The 22063-nt window shown below is 38.0% G+C and overlaps 1 protein-coding gene and 1 pseudogene across 2 annotated transcripts in view; both read left to right on the forward strand.

Annotated features, from left to right (window-relative positions):
- The window catches only part of MAGI2 (membrane associated guanylate kinase, WW and PDZ domain containing 2), a 1189042-nt gene that overhangs the window by 439081 nt on the left and 727898 nt on the right, over positions 1–22063 (forward strand). The gene's annotated exons all lie outside the window — the stretch shown is intronic.
- LOC124243229 (ubiquitin-60S ribosomal protein L40-like) lies at positions 17595–17980 on the forward strand (annotated as a pseudogene).

Raw genomic sequence — 22063 nt, forward strand, 5'->3', positions numbered from 1 at the left:
CGTGATGGAGTGTTAGGCTGAGTTGGCGGAGGTTGGGGTGGTGGTGGTGGTGGCCGTGATGGAGTGTTAGGCTGAGTCGGCGGAGGTTGGGGTGGTGGTGGTGGTGGCCGTGATGAAGTGTTAGGCTGAGTCGGTGGAGGTTGGGGTGGTGGGAGGTACAGGAGACTGGCGTGTAGGAGAAAGGAAGAGGGTCATCTATTAACATTTGACATCGTCTGAATCCATTGGGGCAGGCAGGTCACTAACGTCCACACCATCATCTGTGTCTGCTGCCTGGATGTTGGAAGTCAAGATTCACCCTTGCTGTGGTTGAGGTGGCTGGTGTGGAAGTACAACAGTATGCTTGGCTGTGAACACTGAATGCTATTTTCGCTTTTCGCCTTTTCCGTAAAAGTGAAAATCTCCTTTGGATTTCTCTTGGTTGGCGAAAACAGGTACCAATGTAGGTCTTCCCTAAAAGCCAAGCGGCATAAAGTGAGCTTTCTGATAACGGGAGAAACCTGTGATGGTATAGCAATCCACAGCTTCACAAGGACTTGTTTTTAGGATTCTCTGAAGGCTTAACGAAAAATTTTAGCTGAATTCTGAGTTTAACAGAAAGTTCAGGGCCACGGATTTGCTGAGGGTTGGAAGCAACAGAATTCCTTATAAGAGTGCTAGAACCATGATCGATGACTCTAAATATGTTGCCCATTAACTAGGAAACAAAATCTTATGAATTTAAGCTCACTGCATGCATAGTCATGGAGGCAACCTTTACCTCTGCGCTCCCCATGAAAGAAGTGGAAGTGAAGAAATGGCGTACGCAAAATTTCAAGGAGAAATGTTTAACTTACTCATTAAGATGCATATTACGGTTTAGAATTTTAAAAGCATGCATTTGCATATAAGTAATATGTCTGTTATAAATGAGTCACGTCTATCCTTAGCTTAAGCTCAGTAAAACCTCTGCTTAGTAATTTTGGTAGCAATTCCATAGTTTGAATTATCATGTTATAAAACCACATGTAAATTAAAATGTCCTATAAGTCCATTTTTTCAGTAATTCAGATGAACTCTCTCCAATTAATATGAATATGTATTCCTGAATTGTTAGCTTCAAAGCTATTTAACATTTTCTTAACAACTGGGTCAGAATACTATTATACTATTAACTTTTTTTTTTCCCTATAGTAAATAGTTAAACACATCAGGCAATATTTATGGCAAAGCATTGTACACACACAGCATCATGTTATGGTAATTTGATCTCTATTAAATCATGTATAGCCTATTCCTTTTAGAACATGAGCTAATGATCAGCAAATCTCTCCTGGTCTGGTTGATTCTTCTGCATTAATGAATTCCTTTACTTGCTTACTGTTCTACATGCTTAAAAACTTGCTATTGCTTTATAGAGTGACTGTCTCACTATTGTATTTTATACAATAAAATTAAGAATGAGAATAATTGTTATCCTTGTTGACATGGCATTGCAAATAAAACGTGAAGACGGAAAAATAATGGTTTGGGTCGGTTTATATGTGACTGTTCTGGTGTGCAATGTTGGCAAGTGGTTTCCAAACTAAGATTATTTAACATATGTAACTTAGGCCATCTATTAAAGAAAAGTTTTTAAAAGAAAGACAATTGGGGCTGGCCCAGTGACACAGCGGTTAAGTTCATATGTTCTGCTTCAGTGGCCCTGGGTTCACCAGTTCAAATCCAGGGTGCAGGCCTATGTACTACTTGTCAAGCCATGCTTTGGCAGGCGTCCCACATATAAAAAGTAGAGGAAGATGGGTACAGATGTTAGCTTAGGGCCAGTCTTCCTCAGCAAAAAGAGGAGGATTGGCAGCAGAAGTTAGATCAGGGCTAATCTTCCTCAGGAAAAAAATAAAATAAAATAAATAATAAATAAAAGACAACTATTGCATCAGAATATGATGTACATTTTTTTAAATGTTCTGTGGAATAGCTTTTTAGATAAGTACCCCCAGAATTCACTATTTTTCGTAACCAGTTGAAGTAATGGGTGCTCTACCCTCAGGGTAGATAAGCCCTTTGGACATCTCTTCAGGTTTTAATCCTTTGTTTCAGGATTATTTGTAAAATGAGTTTCATAAGACACATGGAACGTGAATTGCTTCTCGTAAAGGAAAAGTAACATTGAAACTCAGATCATTCTATAACAAGTTTTTTCTGGAAATATATATCTGATGTTTAAAATTATTTGCAATTATTTGAGGCTTATTAAGATTGTGTGACTCTGAAGAAAAAGAAATTCCAGTGTATTAATCATTCATCTCTTTTTCACAGTCAACAAGCACATCTTCAAATGGAAATATTTATTTTAACTTTGTTTCGAATCATTAAAAGCACTTTTTCAAAAATAAAGTTGGTATCGATCTATCATGCATGGTATTGGGGATAAATGTTGGTCTACAGGTCCCTGTTTTATTTAGGGCCACAATGATAAAGGCGTAAGCTGGAGCTGGAGCGGTGTTTGATCATCAAATGGCTGTTGAGCACCCACGATGGGCACAACACTATATCGGGCATGTTAAATGTACACTTCATTGTTTCAGATGCCCGTCTCTGGTCCATCTAATAGATTGTGCTGTGGATGTCAAATCTGCTGAGATCATTTAAAGAACAGTCTTTGCAGGTCAAGGCTAAGTGCTTAGATGCGTCTAGAATTGGAGGGGGAATTGCAGGACCCATCATCATAGATGTGGTATTGAAACAGGGGAGCTGTGGATGCGGTAGAGTGTACCACGTGAGAGGAACACATGGCCAAGGATGAAACCCTGAGGAATACATTAAAGATCCTAAAGACCACAAGGGCCGTGTCTTCCCCGCCCATTCAGACCCTGTGGCCTCTCTTCCTCTTCACAGTCCACTGGTTGGGCTTGGTTCCCACTCCAGGTGCTCCCCCAAGGAGACCACATTCAACCTATGCCTGTTTAACTTACGCCAGTGACAGTGACTTACTGTCTCTCTTTCTCCAGACTTAAGACTCCTGCAAACTACGCCCACATGTTCACTTATCTACAAAACCCAGTATTTTCCTCTCCAGCTCTACTCCTCAGACTTTACTCAACTCTCTGTTTCCTTTAACTCAGATATTTAAGAGAAGTCATAGACTCCTCCTTCATCGTTCCTTTTCCATATCTGATCAGCCACCAAGTATTATTAGTTAAAATCTAATGTTTGAAACTGTTCCAGAACCTGGAACAATGATGTGTCAACGATCACTAATTTCTTTAGAATCAATATCATTGGAAATTTACCACATTTCTTTTCCTATCTCTGAGTTTGTTCCTTTGCCTCTTTCTCACCAGACCCGGAGCCAGGATGTTCTGAAACACTGGGTAATTAAAGTCACCTGATGCTGATATTAGCCACTTCTCCACACCATTCCTCACGCTGCTGCCAAAGGAGGTTTTGAGATGGAAACACAGTCATGCGTTGCCTCAAAATGTTGCGGAACAAAGTCTAGATTCTTTGGTGTGGCATAGAAGCCCGTAGAGCCTGCATTATTTACGTCCAGCCTACAGTTACAAATCCATCTCTTTCCTTTACAGGTTCCTTGTGATATAGTCAACGTTCTCTAAAGGGACCTTCTTTTTTTTTCTTCTGTCCTTGCGACTTTACTCCATGCTTTCTCTTCTGTCTTCTCCCCTTTCTTCATTTCATTGACCTGGTGGACTCCCATTCATCCTGTAAGATTCAATTTTATGCGTCCCCTCCTTTATGAAACCGCCACTCAGGCCTGCAAATAGAATAGATTTACTTCGTTCTCTTTATTATGACAGTTATTGCATTATGGTATAAATGACTTTTCATGTTTATCTTCCATGCCAATAAGAAATACATTGATATTCCTTAAATTTTGGTATTCCTGTCGCCTGTCGCCTGTTGTGGTGTGTAACACACAGGGATTAAGAAATGTTATTGAATGAATGAACGAATGAATGATCTCCAAGACGTTGGGAGTAGAGTTCTAATTTACATTTATTTGTTATTATTAAGTAGTAATTGTTACTACATTGCACACTCATTTTGTTAAGCGTTGTGCATATATTATTTTATTTGGTCATTGAAATAACCCCACAAGATATTATTATCTCTATTTTACAGATGAGGAACTAAGACTAAAAGAAATTAAATAACATATCCATGTCTTATAGGTAGTAAATTGTAAGGATTTGAACAACTCCTGCTCTACTCTAGTTGCAATTCTAAACCATATGCTCATGAGTGAACTATGTACCAAGGATTGTGGATAATCCACCTTTTGTATATTAAAAAATAATATGTCACAGTAATGATGATTCCTAATTCAAATTAATTAGTATATTGAGATACGTATTTAGACTCTTGCCCCAGATTTCCACATCATTTTCTCCTTTATTTCCTTCAGTTCTGTACTCACATGCCATCTCAGAAAGAATGTCCCCTGATGACCCTGTTTAAGATAGCCCCCACTGCTTGTTATGTCCTAGCCATTCCTTTACCTTGCCTTGTTTGTTCCTCGTTCTGCCTCATGGCATTAATACCTGGCAGTTTCTTACAGTTTATTGTCTATCTCCTACCATGATAACGTAAGTTCTTGGCAAGCAGGGACTTTGCGTCATTCCCAGCTCTAGCACAGGGCCTGCCACATGGTACCCACACAATACATATTTGTTGAATGAATGAAAAACTGGTCACCATCTTATATGCAAATAGGTATGAGATGAAGCAAGTGCCATTCTTCTAAAAAAAAAAAAACACTTTACACAAATCCAAATTTACAGCACTGTAAATCAGAGAGTAAATTGGTTTAAAACTTTTTATTTTGAAATAATGATAGATTTACAGGAACTTGTGAAAAAAAATACAGGGGAGTTCTGTTCAGGCTTCGCAATTTTTTATTTTACAAAGGGACTTAGATCATGCTCTTCCCTAGATGTAAATATTCCCCAGGGCACTTAAAATATAATTTTATTTCTGAGCATCTTTTCAAGAGAATGTTGAAATAGAACTCTAGTAGCAATTGCACTCCATGGATCCCAATGCCCAATTCAGTGAATGTGCCAACTGAATAGGCTCTCGTTCATATTCATTCACACTGTTATACAATTGCCAGTATATTTGCAAAAATAAATTTCACAGTTATTGTATTTGCAGCTGGTGCCTGGCTGTGTTCATGATTCTGCTTTCCTTAATGACTGTGGTTAACTCACCCAAAGAGATTTACACTGTGGACCCTCTGCCTTCTCGCTCATGGGGAGCATCCTCTGAAGTTATTATAGCAGGACCAAGTAGGACCTCCTCATATAAAATTCTACAGAGGTGGAGATGATGTAGAAAGATTTCTCCATGGCATTCTCTCCACCTGCTCCTCCAGCTATGTAATCTACAAAATGCTTCTTAAAACATGTTTTGAAAATAGCAAAATTTATTTGTTCAGATTTAAGTAATATCTTGTAAATGTCTCCTGTATTTTCTACCGGTCGTTCTGATGGTATCCAAGAAAATAAAATTACTTCATTGCCATGATGTTCTGCTCTAACTTATAGGAAAATGGCCTGTCTCTTTGACATTGTCAAGTTAATGGAAAATATGGCCCATGCTACCTTTGTCCTTTAAATGTCAATTGCTGAAAACAAGTATTTCTTTGCCATACAGAGATATGTTTTAAAATGTTTATCCGATTGTTTTCACTCTTCTGCTTTCCTTTCTAGCAGTATGTTTGTGCAAAAATGAGAAAATTCATGAATCAGGAGAGACTCCTAAAGAAGAATCATATTTATTAAGGAAATCATGTTCCAATGCCGTTAATTTCCAGTGTCAGTTTGATTGATCCTGTGTTGCTTCTATGCAATGCGAAGTATGTGAAATGCAAACTTTTCCTTAGTTACTCCAGGGCATGGAAGACAGATCAAATTATTTCACACAAAGACATTATGTTTTATGTTATTTGACAAACACATAGTTGATATGAAAAAATACATCTTGTTCACTTTACTAAGAATTTAAAGTAAATCGTTCCATATAAAGTAAAAGCCTAATTATTTGGCCCCCTTCAGTGTTAACACACTAGATTACCTTTGTGCTTTGTAGTTGAACGTGTAGTAATTCACACGTGGAGGAGCCATTTTGAAAAATGAGTGAATGGTTGAAATGTCATTCACTCGTACATTAACAAATGTTTATTGAGGCTTTATGTTGGGAGCTGGGACTCTGTTAGTGATATATCCTCTGCCCTTAAGAAGTTTACAGTCCTTTTGAAGGAATAAGCAACTAAACCATCAATTAATCATAACGACTGGGGCTTCATGAGCCATTTGATTACTTTGTGTTAGCATGAACTCAATCTGCAGACAAAATGTCCAAGTTTTCTAGGCTCCCTTTGAAGAAATATACTCTCTGAAGGTGGTCTTTCTTCAGCTTTTCCAGCCATTCAAATATCCTTGGGCACATAGGATCTGGGCCCCACGTGGAGATTCTGATTCCATGGCTCTGGCGTATTCCGGGCCATGGAATCTGCAAGTATAATAAGTGCTCCAAGTGATACTGATCTGGGTAGTCAGAGACATAGACTGGATATAAGGTTTCAGTTATGCAAGATGAATAAGTTTTAGAGATCTGCTGTGCAATGTGGTGCCTATAGTGGATAATACGATGTTGTGAATTTCAAAATTTGGTGAAAGAGTCGATCTCATGTTAAGTGTTCTTATTACAAAACACAACAAAGGGACACGAGGAAACCCTGGGAGATGTTGGATGCATCTCTTACCTTGATTGTGGTGCTGGTAGCACGGGCGTCTGCATAAGTCCAAGCTCATCAAAGCAAATATGTTAAATATGTGCAGTTCTTCATATATCAGTTAAACCTCAACGAAGCTGCTTTTTTAAAAAAGAAAAACAAATAGAATAAAGCATATTGCACTTTTTAACTTTCTATTCTTTTTTTAAAAAATGTCCTTTCTCTACTTATAAAATGTTTAGCTCCACCTGGTGTAGATAGAAACACAACTAAAACCATTACTGCTAGTTAAATGTTAACTTGTTATGCATCATGGAACCTAACAGTAAGTCAAAGCAGTTTACGCTGACCTTAGATACAAAAGTGGTGCAAATAAACAGGCAGTCTTTAGACAGACAAAATAGGGTAATAAGAAGGGGCTCGCTGCTCTAAGAGGAACTCTTCCCTACCTTCTGGATAGTGTCTGAAGTACTTTGCCCGGCACAGGGGGCTCTCCCTGATCCACCCTGTCCTGAAGGTAGTACAGATCACTCAGCTGGGCATGTTGTTTCCTACCTCCATGCTTCCAAATAGGCTGTTCCTTCTGCTTCAAATGCTCTTTCTCCTGATCTGCCCAGAAAAATTCATCTCTCTTCTTTGAAATTTAGCTTAACCACCCCTCTTTCTGGGAATCTTTGCCAAGCCCTTGCCCCACCCCAGTCGAGTTGCTTGCTTCCTCCTTGAAGGCACGCTTTACCTTTTACACGTCTATGTTATGTCATTGGCCACAGAATATAGTAACCCTACATTTTCACATTTGCCTTGTCTTCTGAACTGTAGGGTCTATGACAGCTCCTGGCAACTGTATCATCCTTGGAATACAGTAGATACTTAGTTTAATGTTACTGAAACATACAAAAGTGCTAAACTTGCAGTTTAAAAAGTCATTGGAAGTTTGTGGTTTGTTTTTTTTCTTTTTTGGGGGGAGGAAGATTTGCCCTGAGCTAACATCTGTGCCAATCTTCCTCTATTTTTTATATGTGGGACACCTCCACTGCTTGGCAGATGAACGGAGTCGGTCCACACCTGGGTCAGAACCCACAACCCTGGCCGCTGAAGCCAAGCACATGGAACTTTAGCCGCTTGGCCACAGGGCCGGCCCCAAAAAATCATTGGACATTTTTAAAAATCAATATGCTAATGCACTAAAAAAGGCAGTCCTTATGTTTATTTTAAAATTAAAAACAATTTTTTACAATTTGTAATTGAGATATGATTAGTTACACGTCCTATTTGTGACTTTGTTTTTCTATTCACTATCTCTCTGTGAACACAAAGTCACCCTCGATGGCAGAGAATTTTCTAGAAACCTAGTGCTTATCCCACTGTATCTCACCTACTAGGGATATCCTGAGCTTGCAACAATCATGTTGGACTAAGTCGGGTTCAGGTGGTATGACTTAATTTTAAAAGTAAACAAAAACTGGTCAGGAAAGCAGAAGCTGGGAAAAGCACAGTCCGTGTTACAGACTTAGGGCGGGTTTACTTTTAACAGGGGGTTTGCAAGGCAACTTGTTAAAATGGGGGCCAGAGAGTTTATCAGTTCTCGAGACTGTTCATCAAGTATGCAAATGTTTATAGGTAGCAAGGGAAATGAATCCAAGACAGATTCTAAAATACTGAACATGCCGAATGAAAATACGGTTTCTTTTCCCAATCGGGCATCTAAGTCAAGATTTTACTTTGCTCAAGAATAGAGCTTTTTTTCTGAGGAACTAGAGACATTTTATCAAATTTATATTTAACTATGTCTAGGAGAGTATTTCAAATGCAAAAAAATTAGAAAATATGTGAAGGATAAGTATCAAGATTTACCAGAATAACCACTACTGTTTTCTGAGTTTACAACATTAGAATATTACACGGATGAGGGGACTGGAGTCTTGCAGTAGTTAATTTGAGCAAGAGACAAGCACCAGAGTATTACTAACTTGAAATTTTCTTTCTACATTTATATTAATGCCTAAGGTTTTTTAGTTGCATAATGGACCCCAGGTGAAGAATTAAGGGAATGTTTCCACTTGATTGATTCTAAGATTTGACTTGGTTGTAATTTGCATCTATATTTAAATCTATTATAAAATAGAAAATATACTTCCCATGGGTCTCGGTGTGTGTGAATATGTAAGCATTGATGGAGGAGAGACGTGGTTGGAAAGAGATTTTCAGAAGGGAATGTAAAGGTTTTGAGAGCTGGCATTTATTTATAACATTAGCATATCTTTAAAAGTCCATGATTGCACATCTATCTCTATAAGGATCATTACTTCAATTGATAACAAGACAACGAAATTTTTTTAATAAAAATTGCAAGCATTTTCCCATTGTATAGTTTAAAGGATTTGGAAAGGAGACTGACAAGAGAGAGAATGCTCTTGATGAGAGAAAAATCCTCAATGAAAAGCACAAATATCCTGAGAGATTAATTGAGATGGTAACCTCGGTTCAAAGTTCATGTTTATATTCACAGCTGTTGTTGTTTTTCCACTTGAAGAAGATTAGCCCCAAGGTAACATCTGTGCTAGTCTTCCTCTATTTTGTACGTGGGATGCCTCCACAGCACGGCTGATGAGTGGAGTAGGTCCACACCCGGGATCCGGACCCACGAACTGGAGCCACAGAAGCTGATCGCGCAGAATTTTACCCACTTGGCCCTGGGGCAGACCCCTATCCACAGTTATTTTTATACAGACTCCTCCAGGCCACTTCTTCAGTCAGTTACTTTATTCATTCACAGCATTAGACTCTTTAAAAGTGCACCCCAGACTGAGTCTTTTTATGCTGCAAACTTACAGCCACCCACTCTTGAAAAGTTGAGCTTGGTTTCCTATCATAGTCCAGTTATTGTCTGTTCAAAGTTGGAGGAAAAACACGTTTGCTTTTGGATACGTGGCTTATGTATATTCTATGACTAGCATTTTAGGTAAGGAAGTGCCAGGTAGAATTGCCCCATAGCAAATAAAGCCCTGACTCTCCACATCTTCAGAGCCCTAAACTCAAGGTTTAATGGCCATACAGAGGGGTCTCCTTCTGGGGCTAAGGGGAAAATCATTTTTTCGTGTTTTCCCTCTGCACAGCACTTTGTAGCACTCGTCTACATATATTTTCTAGGAGAAAATTGGATATAGAATATATTCTCAATAAATATTTGCTAATTGATTCCAGAAATACTCACTTAATTGCCAAAGCTCGCACAACATTCAATGATGCAGTTGCTTCTTTGAATCTGATGATTGTTCTCAGTGCTGTCAACGTCTTTTCTTTCTCCATTGATTTGGTTTCAGACAAACACCAACATGAATTCCGTTAAACAAATGAAATCATTTGATCTACCTCTGAATATCATTTGTAATTAATTTCTCACCATATATCCATTCTTCTAATTTTGAGATATAAGCACAGTCATTTTACATCAAAATCAAAAAACTGAAGTCTGACACGTTGACTTAATTTACAGGAGAAAAGCTCTAAGACTCTGCGTGGCCAATGAGCTCTTCAGAGTACACCACCCAGCTGTTGTTAGCAATTACTGTCGATTGTGGCAACAGTGTAGACAATTTCACACCTGCAGGAATGTCAAAGCTGGTGTACTTCCTATTTCAGAGACTGTAGTGTCTTATTTTTGTAAAACAAATCTAATTACAGCATTCTCCTCCTTGATGGATACTGATGGCTTCTACCCTGTTAATCGGTGGTAATTCTGGCATCCGTAGAATAGCCCATGAGGCCGGAAAATGTTTTACTCCAACTTCACTTTCTGCCACTCCGCCAATAGACCTGATACTCCTTCTCAACCTAATTTCTCAAATATACCGATTGCCCCCCTAACTTTCTGTCTTTGCACATGCTGCTGATTTTACCTATAATGCCTTTCTCTCTCCTCTTTGCTTAGCAAATCTTATCTTTTCCTATCTAGCTCAGAGATTCCCTTCTCTTTAAAGCCTCTTTACATCCCTCAGAGACAATTTATCCATCCTCTTGTCACTTTGTATAAAGAATTTATTCAGGGGCCCGGCTCCGTGGCCGAGTAGTTAAGTTCACGCGCTCCGCTGCTACAGCCCAGGGTTCAGATCCTGGGCGCCAACATGGCACCGTTCCTCAGGCTATGTTGAGACGGCATCCCACATCCCACAACTAGAAGGACCTGCAACTAAGATATACAACTATGTACTGGGGGGTTTGAGGAGATAAAGCAGAAAAAAAAAAAAAAAAAGATTGGCAACAGTTGTTAGCCCAGGTGACAATCTTTAAAAAAAAAAAAAAAGAATTTATTCAGTGTTTTAAATGGCTAAATAGATCTTGGCTTAGTTGTTTGTGTCTTGTTTTATTTTAATTTAGAATTTTGAGAGAGCCCTCCCCTCTATGCAGAAAAATTCTGGTTTATCAGACGTTGTTTCTCTCTCTCTTTGCAAAATGTATTTGGAAACTTACTACGAAAAAGAGATAGGAGCTGGCCCAGTGGTATAGTGGTTAAGTTCCTGTGCTCCACTTTGGCAGCCCAGGGTTTGTGGGTTCAGATCCTGGGAGCGGACCTATGCGCCACTCATCAAGCCAGGTGTGGCAGCATCCCAAATACAAAATAGAGGAAGATGGGCACTGATGTTTCCTCAAGCAAAAAGAACAAGACTGGCAACAGATGTTACCTCAGGGCCAATCTTCCTCACCAAAAAAAAAAAAAAAAAGGAGAGACCTACTTATTAAATGGAAATAGATATTTCTCAATCCTGTAAAAATGAAAGTCATGTCAAAGAATATACTTAGATTCTTTGAGCTTTCAGGAAACCAAGAAAAAAATGGAATTAAATTTTATTTACTTCATTGTTAAATCCTAGTCTTGAAGTATGGTTTATGAATGTCAGTAAGGTTTGAATAGAAAAATGAGACTAAATTTTTCACAACTATGTTGCCCTTTAAAGCAGTAAGCTTAGAAAAATTGTTAGGGAAAACCCAGAATACTAGAGGAGTCACTACCCAGAATCCAAGCTAGGAAAATGTGACATCCAATAATACGGTCTAAGAAAAAATTAACATACACACCCCAGGGTGATCATCTCTACGGGGCATTAAGAGAAGATGATGCTCTCTGTTACGTCCCCATGCTCCTCCCCATCCCAAACCCAAGGAAAGGAAGATTTAATATCTGGCGTAAAGAACCAGAGCAAAGACAAGAAGGAGACCGTTTTGGCCTGAGCAAGCTGCTCTTTAGAACAAAGGGACCCAGCCATTTAAAGAGGGCTCATGGGCTGCTGTCCTCTCTGGGGAGCAGCTCTGGCCAGCGTTTTCTGCTGTCTCCTGAGCTTCTTGGCCTTCAACAGCCCCCTCCCTCATTCCTGCCACCTCTGGTCCCGAGGTTTGACTCCCCAGCTTCAGCAATAATGGTTTCTTGAATACGTGTGCTTATTTCCTCAACTGACGATTGTGATCAAGCTTGACTGGGTTCTTTTGCTGAATCTTGCCCATAGCAATAACACTCAGCCCTGCTTCAGCTTTTCCTCCAACCCACCATGTGGTCCAAAGCACAGCAATTACTGCCATTACTTAAATATATAGAGAGATATGTATATTATCTATCTATCTGTATATATATAGGGAGAGAGATTTATAAGTATATATATATTATACACAAGTATATGAGTATATGTATTAGTATTTATAGGTATATATTTGAAAGTGTATATATATATTTATAAGTATATATGTATATGTAAATATTTGTAGTCATAAATGTATATGTGTGTGCACATCTATGCACATATATATGTATGTGTGTGTGTATGAAGCTCCTGTTTAGAAATTGACCCTAGAGATGTTTGTGAATTCTATAAGCTGTATTACATCATTTTGTCTTTGATTGAAAATAGCACAACTCCTGGCTTGGATACAATTTGGCCCCCTTTATAAAAAGGGTATCAAATTTGAAGAATGTGTAAACTAAAATTTTTATGTCACTAGGAATATCATAAGAAAAGGACAGGAAAATCACTGTGTTTCAAGGCTAAATAAAATAATATAAAGCATGTTGATAGGAAGACTCTCCTCCCCCCTCAGGGATGGTAACTACTGAAGCACAGATGTTGTTAAAATTACCCTAGAGTGATAAAAATGAAGTCAACCTCAGTATCCATGTCTTTAAGGATGATGACGATGATGATGATGAAAGAAAAGTAACGTCAAATATCTATTGCAAACCCCAAAGTCAGTGAGAGGTTCAGACATCATCTTCAACAGGGTAAACAGACAAAAGCAATGCAACATAGGAGAAAGTGAGGTGGGAGGCTCAGCTGCCTCCGGAGCCAGAGGGGAGCTTTTCTAGCTACGACAGAATCAGTCATCCACCTCAGGGAACTGTGACAAAGGGACATGGTGGTGGTGGGGTTCCCACAATTACAGTGGGGAGAACTCTGAGCCAAGAACCACCATGTTGTGACATCTCTGTACCCACCATAGAGCCTAAACTCCTGGGCTTGAAAAGAATATGCAAGTCTGGCCCCCTACTCACCTGGTCCAGAATTCCTGCTCTGTTTGTTAAATTAGTCACTACTTGAGTTATATTCCATGCTAAAAAGATGGGAAAATAGATACTTGTTTTCCTCTAGATGTTTTAGAATTGATTTCACTGATATTTCAATATGTATTGTGAGTTTAAACTCATTGGCTTACATTTCCTTCATTTGGGAAGCTAGGAGTTACTTACAAAAAATAAAGGATACAGCCTTGAATAGTTCATCAGTATTCCTTTTTTCTATCACTTTAAAAATAACACTTCCAGCCACAAATCTCTTCTGTTGTTTTAAAAATTGGTTTATTTATTTGAATTCCCCCCTTGACATTTCTAAGTTGTAATGGCTGTCTTTGGAAGTAGATGTTTCCTCTTATTTCATATCTTTAAAATGTGTGAAAATATAATACATGTGCTTTGAATTTTCTGTTTTCTAATAACAGTCACATTTCCACATTTTTATTATGTAAGATCATTTCCATGTTAGTAGTAGCTAATGCAGTCAGAAAAATCTTTTCATACTTTTATGTGTAATGCATTATTTTGCCTGTCTTTTCTTCCTTTTTTCTACCTTCCTCCCCATCCTTAATTACTTTCCTTCTTTCTTTCTTCTATAAATATTAAGGAGTTGCCTGCTATAAGCAAGGAACCCTCTTAGGTGTTGAAGATATGAAGTTGGGTTACACACACTTTTCTGTTCTTTGAAATATCTTTTTTTATTGAGATGAACTCAGACAAAGCATGCAAGGCCTAGAGAATCCCCTGATAAGGGATCTCATACTGGTGTTAGTATGTGACCCATTCCTTCCACGCCAGACTAATTGCATTCACTTTCCTCTCCATTGATTTTCCAAAAGTTAAATCAACAGTCCAAATCACCTGTCCTTTAAATTAGAGGAGATTCATTACTTATAATTCACAGGACTCTTATTGCAACCAGAAGCCCATCTATCAGCAAAGACAGCATCCCAGATGCTTCTGCTCTCTATGATCAACCTGGCATCTAAATTATAATAAAATCCTGAAAAGGGCATTCTAAGCAGAGGAAACAGCACATATGAAGGCATGGAGGTGAGCAATCATACATTACTGAGCACTTTGTAAGCACCAGGCAATGCTCTAAGCACTGCACATATATTATCCAGTTAATCATCTTGACAACCTCATAAGATAGAGACACACAAAGGCTGAGTGACCTGTCTAAGTTCACACAGCTAGTAAGTGACATGGCCAGACTTTGAGCTAAGCACACAACCAGTGCTTCATATTGCTCCTAACCTTGGGAGAGAAGTGAGACAGAGAGAGAATTGTGGACAGCTTCTAAATTTTTTGGCTTGAGTGACACCATATCATTAATGAAGATAGGGTAAATAGGAGGAAGGGGGTTGGAGGGAAGATAAATACAATCTTATAAATGCTGAGCATGTAGCTCCTCAGGGATATTCAACTTGAAGTAGCCTGGAGACAGTGAGAAATAAATGTTTTAAATGCAGGGCCAGTAAGCCTGAGAATAATATTGTGGGAGTCATCAGCATATGTAAAGTGATGTATGGGGGATTATAAGGGAGAGTGTAGAGAAAAGGGAGATAATACCTGTGGGGGCGAAGCCTTGAAAATATTACCAGAGGACAGTTCAATGAAGGAAGAGCATCACAGAAAGAAAATAGTGTGAAAAGTAAGAGAAAAACATGGAAACTTTGCACCATAGAACTGAAGACCTTCTACTTGTCGTATGGTACATTCTTTCTCCTGAAACTTTTGTGAACAATGATCATTAAGAACGGCTATATTAGCAATTATTGACAGACATAAAAGGAGAAATAGAGAGTAACACAATAATTGTAGAGGGATTTAACACTCCACTTACATCAATTGACAGATCATCCAAACAGATCAATAAGTAAACACTGGCCTTAAATGACACATTAGACCACATGGACTTAGTAGATATACACAGAGCATTCCATCCAAAAACTGCAGAATACACATTCTTTTCAAATGCACATGGAACATTCTCCAGGATAAATCACATATTAGGCCACAAAACAAGTCTCAATAAGTTTAAGAAAATTGAAATAATACCAGGCGTCTTTTCTGACCACAACACTATGAAACTAGAAATCAATTACAGGAAGAAAATCAGAAAAGCAACAAATATGTGGGGATTAAACCAAAGACTACTGAACAATAATTGGGTCAATGAAGAAATCAAAGGATAAATCAAAAAATACCTGGAGACAAATAAAAATGAAAATATGACATGCTAAAATCTATGGGATACAGCAAAAGCAGTTCTAAGAGGGAAGTTTATAGCAATACAGGACTATCTCAGCAAGCAAGAAAAATTTCAAATAAACAATCTAACAGTCCACCTAAAGTGAAAAAGGAAGAACAAATAAAGCCCAAATTCAGCAGAAGGAAGGAAATAATAAAAATCAGAGCAGAAATAAATGAAATAGAGGCTGAAAAAACAATAGAAAAAAAATCAATGAAATGAAGAGTTGATTCTTTGAAAAGATAAACAAAATTGACAAACCTTTAGCTAGACTCACCAAGAAAAAAAGAGAGAGAAAGCTCAAATAAATACAATCAGAAATGAAAGAGGAGAATTACAACAGATGCCTCAGAAATACAAAAGTTATAAGAAAATAGTACAGAAAACTATCTGACAACGAACTGAATAATCTAGAAGAAATGGATAAATTCTTAGAACCATACAACCTTCCAAAACTGAAGCAAGAAGAAATAGAGAATTTGAATAGACCAGTAAGGAGATCAAAACAGTAATCAAAAACCTCCCAAAAAATAAAAGTCCAAGACCAGCCAGCTTCCCTGGAGAATTTTACCAAACTTTCAAAGGAGACTTAATACCTATCCTTCTCAAATTCTTTAAAAAAAATTCAAGAGGAGGGAAAGCTTCCTAAGTCACTCTATGAGGCCACCGTTATCCTGATACTAAAACCAGACAAGGACAACACAAGAAAAGAAAATTACAGGCCAATGTCACTGATGAACATGGATGCAAAAATCCTCAACGAAATACTAGCAAATCTAATACAACAATACATTAAAAAGATCATACATCATGATCAAGTGGGTTTTATTCCAGGGATGCAAGGATGGTTCAACATCCACAAATCAATCAGTGTGATACACCACATTAACAAAATGAAGAATAAAAATCACATGATCATCTCAATAGATGCAGAGAAAGCATTTGACAAGATATAGCATCCATTTATGATAAAAACTCTAAATAAAATGAGTATAGAAGGAAAATACCTCAACATAATAAAGGCCATATATGACAAACCCACAGCGAATATCATTCTCAATGGAGAAAAACTGAAAGCTATCCCTCTAAGAACAGGAACCAGACAAGGATGCCCACTTTCATCACCTTATTTAACATAGTATTGGAAGTCCTAGCCAGAGCAATCAGGCAATAAAAATAAATAAAAGAGATCCAACTTGGAAAGCAAGAAGTGAAACTATTTGCAGATGACTTGATTTTATACATAAAAAACCCTAAGAAATCCACCAAAAAATTTTTAGAAATAATAAATTAGTACAGTAAAGTTGCAGGATACAAAATCAACATACAAAAATTAGTCACTTTTCTACACACTAACAACGAAGTAGCAGAGAGAAAAATTAAGGATACAACCCCAGGCCCAGCCCTGTGGCCAAGTGGTGAAAGTTCTGTGTGCTTTGCTTTGGCAGCCCAGGTTCGTAGGTTTGGATCCTGGGTACAGACCTACTCCACTCAACAACCATGCTGTGCAGGTGTCCCATGTACAAAAAAATAGAAGAAGATTGGCACAGATGTTAGCTCAGGGTGACTCTTCCTCAGCAAAAGAAAAAGAAAAAAAGAATACAATCCCATTTACAATTGCAGCAAAAAGAATAAAATAACTAGGAATAAACTTAACCAAAGAGGTGAAAGAGTTTTACACTGAAAACTATAAAACATTGTTGAAAGAAATTGAAAAAGACACAAAGAAATGGAAAGATATTCCATGCTCTTGGATTGGAAGAATTAACATAGTTAAAATGTCCATGCTTCTTAAAGCAATCTACAGATTCAGTGCAATCCCTGTCAGAGTTCTAATGACATTTTCCACAGAAATAGAACAAAAAATGCTAAAATTTTTATGGAACAATAAAAGACCCTGAATAGTCAGAGGAATCCTGAGAAAAAAGAACAAAGCTGGAGTTATCACACTCCCTGATTTCAAAATATACTACAAAGGTATAGTAAGCAAAACAACATGGTACTGCTCTTTCTCTTCAAGAGGCAGCCAAGCAGCGGACGCAGAGATGCAGATCTTTGTGAGGACCCTGATGGGGAAGACCATCACTCTTGAAGTCCAGCCCAGTGACACCACTGAGAATGTCAAAGCTAAAATCCAAGACAAGGAGGGCATCCTGCCCGACCAGCAGTGTCTGGTTTTTGTGGGCAAACAGCTAGAGGATGGCCTCACTCTTACAGAGTACAATATCCAGAAAGAGTGTGCCCTGAACTTGTTGCTTTACCTGTGGGGTAACGTCATCGAGCCTTCCCTCCACCAGCTCGCCCAGAAATACAACAGCAACGAGATGATCTGCCCCAAGTGTCACCTCACCTGCACCCCTGCACTGTCAACTGCCACAAGAAGAAGTGTGGCCACATCAACAACCTGTACCCGAAGAATAACATCAAATAAGCCCGCTCCTTTGCCCAAAGGGTGGCCTCCTGCCTGAGCCCCATGGCCCTGGGGCCTCAATAAAGTTTTTCTTTCATTGACTCGAGCAGCGAAAAAACCAACCAAACAAAAACTACCCCCGTATGATACTGGCACAAAAGCAGATCAATGGAACAGAATTGAGAGTCCAGAAATAAACTCACACATATATGGACTGCTAATTTTTGATGAGGGAGCCAAGAAAATACAATGGAGAAAGGAAAGTCTCTTCAGTAAATTGTGTTGAGAGAACTGGACAGCCGCATGCAAAAAAAGGAAAGTAGACCATTATCTTACACCATACACAAACATTAACTCAAAATGGATTAAAGACTTGAATGTAAGACCTGAAACCATGAAACTTCTAGAAGAAAACATAGGCAGTACGCTCTTTGACATCTATCTTAGAAGCATATTTTCAAATTCCATGTCTGACCAGGCTAGGGAAACAATAGTAAAAATAAACAAATGGGACTACTTCCAAGTGAAAAGCTTTTGCACAGCAAAGGAAACCATCAACAGAATGAAAAAGGCAACCTGATAATTGGGAGATTATATTCCCAAATCATATATCTGATATATCCAAATATATAAAGAACTCATACATCTCAAGAACAAAAAACCTAACAACCCCATTAAAAAGTGGGCAAAAGATCTGAACAGACATTTTTTCCAAAGAAGATATACAGATGGCCAATAGGCACATGAAAAGATGTTCAACATCACTAATTATAAGGGAAATGCAAATCAAAACTACAATTAGGTATCACCTCACTCCAATCAGAATGGCTATAATTAATGAGACAGGAAATAACAAGTGTTGGAAAGGATGTAGAGAAAAGGGAGCTCTCATCCACTGCTGGTGAGAGTGCAACCGATGGAGCTACTATAGAAAACAGTATGGAGATTGCTCAAAAGATTAAGAATAGATCTACCATGCAATGTAGCTATTCCACTGCTGGGTATTTACCCAAAGAACATGAAAACACAAATGCATAAAGATACATGCATCCCTATGTTCATCACAGCATTATTCTCAATAGCCAAGGCTTGGAAGCAACCTAGGTGCCCATCAAGGGATGAACAGATAAAGAAGAAATGGAATGTATACACAATGGAACACTACTTAGCCATAAGAAATGATGAAATCCGGCCATTTGTGACAGCCTGGATGGAACTTGAGGGTATTATGCTAAGTGAAATAAATCAGAGGGAGAAAGTCAAATACTGTATGATCTCACTCATAAGTAGAAGATAAAAATATCAACAAACAGTCACATAGACAGAGAGATTGGATTGGTGGTTACCAGAGTCAAGGGGGGAGGGAGGAGGGCAAAAGTGGTAATTAGACATGTGTGTGGCGATGGATGGTAATTAGTCTTTGAGTGGTGAACATGATGTAATCTACACAGGGATCAAAAGATAATGATATACACCCAAAATTTATATAATATTAACCAATGTTACTTCAATAAACATGCACATTCAAAAACAATTAAAGCAAATTAAATTTAAAAATTAAATATATAAATAAATAATGAAAAAAAAGGCTTGATATTTAGTAAACTATGAATGCAGTGTTAACCACAAGCTACAGAGAAGCCTATTAACTTTTAAATTTATGATCCTATAACAGTGTCAGAGGGCATAGAGCTTATATTTAAATATATCCTCCCCTCAAGTAAAAAGAAAAATGCTTTCTCTCGTCCTCCAGATCCTCTGGTGTTATTGATTATTTTCACAGAATTCTAAAGTCTTAGCCTAATTTTACGTTCCATATTTTCTCAAGTATCCTGCCCTCATCTTTCTTCTTCATCTGAAATCCACAACTTCTAGCATCTTTTGCTCATCTGGCAAAATCATATTTCTCCATATATAGACTTCATCTTTCTCCTACACTTAGAGTCAGATGATGGTTATGTCATCGGCCAAGAACTCAGCCAAGCGTAGCGGAGATTCAGCCCCTGGCTTAATTCTGGTGAATTCTTCCATACTTCCCTGAATCAGCTGATCCATTTATCACAAACCCCAAATGAACTGTGTTCTAGAAATGTAGCTAAAAAGAAAACAAGAATGGCATTTATAAATCACACAGGATATATTTATGTGCAGCCCTTAAGGGTTTTGAAATTTTAAAAACTTAGAAACAATGATTTGCTGATGCTTAACAGATTTGAAACCTAAGAGTTTATCTGTGTTAATTCAGCTACACTTTTTGTACCAGATTCCACCCCCAACTCCCAGTTTTGATGTCAGATGCCTTATTGGCTAATGAATAGGAGTGTAAAATAGATAGACTTCACCGTGCGGCACTGGTATAGAAGAGGATACTTGTGTACCTTTAAATATGTAAGAATTATTCTTAAGAAGGTTAATGACAGCTATGAGCTTCATTTTATTTTCTCCTTCGTTGTCCTGTATGATCAATCCATATGACCACTATGTTTCACTGAGTGTGGCCGATGTACCATCAAGTCCATGTAGTTAAGATTCAGGGACCCCCTGCTTGCATGGGCCTTGAGTAAGAGGGCCTCCCAATGTGTTTGCATGTTCATGCTTTTTTAAAATTTGCGAAAGGTATTTTAACTACCATGGGTCAAGACTGTTGTCTCTTTGCTGTCCCGCTTCGCCTCTATCCCTTTTCCTCTCTGGTCAGCGAGCGATGGAGTGACCATGGGGATTTTGTGGATCTGGCTAAGAGGAAGTTAAGTTGGGAAAGCTGTGTGCCAGGACACAGCTCTTCTCCAGGACCCAGACTCTAAAATGTTTAAATGTGCCATGTATTATCTCAACATCTTTTCTGTACTCTTTCCCCGAGGGTTTAGCATTTTGTGGATCCTAGTGTTTGTTTCTGATGGTTGCCTGGAAGAATGGCCAACAGGGGTCCAATTGAGATACTGTCTTTACTATCGTTAACATATTATTTAATGAAAGAATATATCCCTTCCGGGTAAAAGGAAAGCTTGCATACACAAGCAACCCACTTCTATTGGTTTTCTCTGTGTGCGATTGGCCACGGTTTCTTGTACACTCCTCATATTCTTAAGGGTTGAATAATGCTGTCATCTGAAGGAGCTCTACTCATGGGAATGGCTGCCATTGTTTGATGACCATGAGCTTGACACTATGAGTATGACCGAGGGTGAGTTAAATATATGATTGGAGTCAAATTAATTGTTCCCACTGTTGACCAAGATTATTTGCTTATACTGACACAATATTAACTGGTACCCGGTTTCGGTTTCACAGCAAATAAATTCATTGTAAAATGATTATATCTTAAAATCTGAATGATGTAGTGGCATGAAGTGAACATCGTCAGATAGTGCAATGGAAAAGATTATTTTATTAGCCGGAAATCTGAGAATGCTCATATTCCTTTTTCTAAAAATGGTATGATTAGGCCCAAGTGAGTATAATTTATTCAGAGTATGAAACCCTCTGTAGGAAAGGGAAACATCATTTTGGAGCAAGCAGTATAGCTTTTTGCATTCATATTTAGGGGAAAATGGGAATTTAGAGAAGAATACAAATAACAACTATAAAGTTGTCTGAAAGGAAATGAAAAGGTAAGTATTATTTTAATAATTCCCATTATTATTCCTTGGTTTTACACTTGCTATAAGGCTTCCAAAATACATATACGTATCTGTGGTAAATTTGGTTAGATTGTTTCATTGAAATTCGGTTTTCCTTATTGCAGGCATGTAAAAGAACTTATTTCTTTGAATCAACTTTATTTCTATTGGTTCCTACGTGCGGAGAAAATGGAAAACTAGCAAAATATTACAGAAGAGTACACCTCCTCTGGCAATAACATATTTTTCTGTCAAAGAATTGCTTGTTTCCTGGAAGAATAGAATTTGACTAAATGTCAGAAGAATTCTTTTTCCTTAAAACAACTTGCTTTTTGTTTGACAAGAACTGATCGTTTAATTTCCTGTATTGTGAATAGAGCTCTCTTACTTCAATAAAAGCATATTTCGTTTGAGTCTGGCTGTGTCTATATGACACAAAACAAAATGGGTGAATTCGTACAATATTCTTACTGTCTCTGGTGTCATT

This window comes from Equus quagga, chromosome 8, assembly GCF_021613505.1.
Source record: "Equus quagga isolate Etosha38 chromosome 8, UCLA_HA_Equagga_1.0, whole genome shotgun sequence".
In the NCBI taxonomy this organism is placed as follows: Eukaryota; Metazoa; Chordata; class Mammalia; order Perissodactyla; family Equidae; genus Equus; species Equus quagga.